Consider the following 5,620-nt stretch of genomic DNA (forward strand, 5'->3'; position numbering starts at 1 on the left):
AGAGTCGGACATGACTGAAGCGACTTAGCTTAGCTTAGATATACAGATAATTGAGAAAATATTTATTTTTCCTATTTTACTAAGAATTTAAATATTTTCAATTGGGAAATAACTGTTGGATTTATTTTATTACATGCTTTTGCAGCCTATGTTGAGATGACATCATGTGTTTTTCCTCCTTTGATCTAATATGGAGAATTATATGAACAGATTATTTCCTGTTACTGAATCATCCTTGTATTTCTAGAATAAACCCAACTTGGCTATGGTATATTATGTGTTTAGTATGTTGCTGGATTCAGTTTGCTCAGTTTATTTATTATTTTTATATCAGTATTCATAAGAAAAATAAGATTATGGCTTTCTTTTCTGGTGCTCTCTTGTCCTGGTTTTTGTACTAGGGCCTTTGTAAGGGCACTTTGTAAGGGCAGAAACAGCCGCAGTATCGTGCGATGTTGCAGCCACTGCAGTTTCACTGCCTTTGTGGCCACAGTTCTAGCAGTTCTCCGTTGACTCTTCTGCTCGTTTATGACGAGAAAGGCATCCTCTGCAGCCTGCCGTTTGACGTCCGCTATTGTCTGCTCCATTCTAGCTCTCTCGGTTGCAGTCACTTCAAAGGCTTTTTGCTCTGCCTCAGCAACAGCTTTTTGTACTTCTGACATGGCCTGAATTTTCACCTTATTCACAGCTTCAGTCTTTTTCCAAAACTCCACAGGTACATATCCTATTCCCTGCCTACTGTTGAATTCCCGGCGAGAACCATTGCTGAGAGAATCTGCGCTCCCAGGATTGTGCTGCCTGGAGACCAACTCACTCCCTGTTTTCCTCATTTCTGTGTTTTTGTTGAATCGTCTTTTCCAGTAGTTGAGTTCTTCACGGTCTGCTTCTTGACAGTGCCGCAGGACTGCCATGGAGCACCTTGTTTTCTCTGCCATTTCCATAATGCAGTTGAGGGCATGGTCAAGATGTTTCCATTCATCAGCCCATTCCCTTTCTGTCAAACGGTGGTCTACCAACTCATCTTGATAGCCTCCATTTAGACTAAGAATGTGGTGTCTATCACGAACTTCTCGGTGTTCTATCATCTTGCTAGGCTCACGATATAGGTGGGAAGTTGCGATTCATCTAAGGTGTAGTGCTGAAGAGGCGGAGGAGTAGGATGGAACTGGCCCCCAGCATTCATGAAGGGTACAGTGAGGGCAAGACTGTGCCGGGGAGCAGGGCTAATGGTACACGCTCTCTTGGCAGGAGGTTCAGGAGCAATTGCATCTCTTTCAAAACTGGTCTCTTCCCGCCTCTCTGGACTGGGCCTTTTTCCATTTCCATGCACTTCCATGAGCAGCTCAGAAGAATCAGCAGGGGACGCAATACTTGTGTTGAGCAGACGGTGTTCTCGTTGAGCCAGGTACTGGGATGGGGTCTGCTTGGCAGCCCGAGCGCAGTGCAGCAGTTCTTGCTGCAGCAGAGAAAGGTTGGCCCTGAGGAATGGAATAAAAAAAGGATGAAGAGGAAAGTTTGTAGCCTCCTGGAGCTTGCAATGGAATTCTTCAATTGTTACTGTTGAGTTGACCAGTGTTAGAACAAGAGTCTGCACCTTCTCCCCAGTCTCAGGTGAGATGACATTGCCAAACTGCTGCAGAGTGGCGAGGAAGCGTTTCAACTTGCTGAGCTGCCGAGCACCACGAGTGGCTGGCAACTGTTGGTTAGTTAGTGCAGATGATGTGGAAGAGGCAGGACCATTGCTGAATCTTTGTGGTGGTGATGGGGCACTGCTAAGGGTAGGAGGAGAATTGTTGATGCCATTGCTCAATGCTGTAGGAGTGAATGACACGGGCCTGGGTCCTCCAGGATTTATTGGTGGAAGGGGTGGCATGGTGGGAGGTGAGGAGCTTGACTGTATCTTCACTTTCACAGGAGATCCAGGCATCGCTGGCACCCTTTTGTCAGCACCAAGCTGGAAGGCGGCTGCTCCAGGGACGCCCACCATTGCCCAGGGCTGCTGCCGTGCACTTCCGCCTCCACTCGTGGCCTGGGTCCCCTGCAGGCACTTTGTAAGTGCTTTCCCACATGCTACAGTCTTTATAATAATTTTAATTGATAAATACTTTCCATTGTGTGGCTGGACCATGGTCTAACACTTTCTTATCCTTGCACGGTTAGGATATTTCCTGTTGCTATAATAGTTTGTAAAATAATGCTACAATAAGTGCACTTTGCAAAGTTGTATCCTAATTTTAGATTTTTTTTCCCACTAGGATAAATTTCCAGGAATGAGAGGGTAGAAAACTTTCTATGACTTTTAAGATCTATGAGCAAATTATTTTCCCAAAGATTTGTATCGATTTACAGCATCTCCATAATTTTGATGTATTATCTGTACAACATTCTTGTCAGCACTGGATGTCATTTAAATATATTTTTTTTCTGTTGTCAGGTATGGAATAGCAACACAGACATCTAATCTCCAGGCTCAGGGGGAGAACTGTGAGGAGAGCACTTTTCCATTAAATGCTGACCCTCCCACTGAGGTTCCAGGGTTGATATAATCGCTGTTGTTTCTTGGGTGTAGAAAGTTAGTCTGAGACTGGGACCCCAGCTCTTGCCTGCATCGTATTGACTGGAGCCAAAGCCCAGTACTCAGATTGGGTCACCTTTTTGTTTTTATTTTGTTTTTAGGTAACATTGATCGGCCTCTTATGCCAAATACAAACTCTTAGCTGCATTTGTTTATTACCAAGAGGGCCCATGGCTGGGGATATGAGGACTTCTATGGGCAGATAGGGCAGGAGCCTGCCTCTGATGGCCTCTTTTCAAAGACAGATGCCTTCCAACTTGACTTTCTCTTCAGTTCAATTTAGTGACTATAAACACGTATCACTATCTTCTGAGCAGGCTGGCTCAGGGAGGGGAGAGAAATCTTGGCTCTTTAACACTGAACTTGTGGTTCTTCCCCAGTTAATCTGTATTAAACAAAACAGCACTTGCCACCTCAGCAGAGAAGACCTCTTATTTTTGTGAAATCAAAGTGCTCTGTAACCATGACAAACTTCCAGTGTCAGTAAACTATCCCCAGAGAGAGGTTCTGATTACAAAAGCCTCATAGAATAACCATGCTGCTGGAATTGTCACACAGGTGCCCGCCCCAGGAGGGGGTCTGATCTCCCTCTCCAAGCTGGGGCCTCAGACAAGGATTAACTGAAGAGCAGAAACCAATCAGGACCCTTTCTATGGTATTTAAATTTAGTTGTAAAAGTGAGCACAATGAGAAGCTGCTGCATAGTTCAGGGAACCCTACTCAGTGCTCTTTAGTGACTGAAATGGGAAGGAAATCCACAAAAGAAGGGTTATATGTATATGTTTATATGGGCTTCCCTGGTGGCTCAGCTATGTGTATAGCTATACGTATAGCTGATTCACTTCGCTATACAGTAGAAACAATACAATATTGTAAAGCAATTATGTGTGTGTGTGTGTGTGTGCTCAGTCATGTCTGACTCTTTGCAACCTCATGTACTGTAGCCCACCAGGCTCTTCGAGCCATGGAATTTTCGAGGCAAGAATACTGGAGCGGATTGCCATTTCCTACTCTAGGGGATCTTCCCCACCCAGGGATTGAACCCACATCTCTTAAACCTCGTGTACTGGCAGGTAGATTCTTTACCACTGTGTCACTTCGGAAGCCTACTATACTCCAAGAAAAATTAAAAAAAAAATTTTTTTAAAGTAACCACATGCAGTTCAAAGAAAGAATACCCTTGTTTTCATGATGATGGAGAAAAACAAGCGGCAGAATCTAGAAACCAAATTTCTGTTCTTAAGTGACTAAAGAGAAAGAGGGGGCACAGGGAAGAGGTGTGTTCCTAGATTAAAATTTATCTTGAGTGACATGCTAAAGCCTTATACCTCCCTGAATTTGAAACACATCAGACTTGCTGTTTTTGTCTCTTCCATGAACTATAAGTTTACAATCAATATTTAATAAACATGTGTTGAACATGTAGAATATTATAGAATATTCTGAATTGTGTATTTAATCCTACAGACGTGAATAAACTAAGATTTTGTCCTTACCTTCAAGCTCACTGTGTCTCAGGCAGGAAAAAACTGTATACAGACATAACGATGGATGTTAGGTCAATGTGCTGTGGGAACCCTAAGGAGATAAATACCTTGGTTCAATGAACTAAGTACTAAGCTCTGAGGCTCTTCATATGACTTCTTGCCTCTTCAGTTCAGTTCAGTTCAGTCACTCAGTTGTGTGACTCAGTTGTGTGACTCTTTGCGACCCCATGGACTGCAGCATGGCAGACTTCCCTGTCCATCACCAACTCCCAGAGCTTACTCAAATTCACGTCCATTGAGTCAGCGATGCCGTCCAACTATCTCATCCTCTGTAATCCCCTTCTCTTCTCTCTTCCCAGCTTCAGTCTTTCCCAACATCAGGGTCTTTTCCAATGAGTCAGTTCTTCACATCAGGTGGCCAAAGTATTGGAGTTTCAGTTTCAGCATCAGTCCTTCCAATGAATATTCTTGACTGACTTCCTTTAGGATTGACTAGTCTGATCTTGCAGTCCAAGGGACTCTCGAGAGTCTTCTCCAACACCACAGTTCAAAGGCATCAATTCTTTGGTGCTCAGCTTTCTTTATAGGCCACTATCACATCCATACATGACTACTGAAAAAACCATAGCTTTGACTAGATGGACCTTTGTTGGCAAAGTAATGTCTCTGCTTTTTTTTTTAAATTTAAATTTATTTATTTTAATTAGAGGCTAATTACTTTATAATATTGTATTGGTTTTGCCATACATCAACATGAATCCACCACGGGAGTACACGTGTCCCTAATCCTGAACCCCCCCTCTCCCACCTCCCTCCCCATACTATCCCTCTGGGTCATCCCAGTGCACCAGCTCCAAGCATCATGTATCCTGCATCAAACCTGGACTGGCGATTCATTTCTTATATGATATTATACATGTCTCTGCTTTTTAATATGCTGTCTAGGTTGTCAAGTATTTAGGACCAAGTAAATGACATTCTAATAGATCTTACAGAACTAACAGCAGAACTATTGCTGGTAAACTTTTAGAAGTATGAAGGGTAGCAAGAGAGCCAAGAAATGGACAAACGTTGCCTACAAAAACTAAAGGTGAATTATTGAAATTAGACAGGTAAGACTGATAGCTGTACCAGCAATTTGGGAGGCAATACTTATGGGTGATCACCAAAACAGTCATGTCAAACTAGATAAAGAGCACATAGAGCACACTGATTTCAGAAAAATGCCTAAAATGTCTTATTTTTAATTTTTTGGGGGGCAAGATGAAGGAGAGGCAGACATGGGTGGTGGTCACTGGTGAAATTTCAGGGCCTGTGTTCATGGCCCCATCTGTTTTCCCCTCTTCCCTTGAACCTACTCAGGAAGATGGGACCATTCAGTTCAGTTCAGTTCAATCGCTCAGTCGTGTCCGACTCTTTGCGACCCCATGAATCGCAGCACGCCAGGCCTCCATGTCCATCGCCAACTCCCGGAGTTCACCCAGACACACGTCCATCGAGTCAGTGGTGCCATCCAGCCATCTCATCCTCTGTTGTCCCCTTCTCCTCCTTCCCCCAA

General features: G+C 43.7%; 1 pseudogene; it reads right to left on the bottom strand.

Moving 5' to 3' along the window:
- Window positions 1–397: 397 nt before the first annotated feature.
- On the bottom strand, window positions 398–1,987 carry LOC104993517 (annotated as a pseudogene).
- Window positions 1,988–5,620: the final 3,633 nt, after the last annotated feature.

The sequence above is a fragment of the Bison bison genome, unplaced genomic scaffold (assembly GCF_000754665.1).
Source record: "Bison bison bison isolate TAMUID 2011002044 unplaced genomic scaffold, Bison_UMD1.0 scf7180017864239, whole genome shotgun sequence".
Taxonomy (NCBI): Eukaryota; Metazoa; Chordata; class Mammalia; order Artiodactyla; family Bovidae; genus Bison; species Bison bison.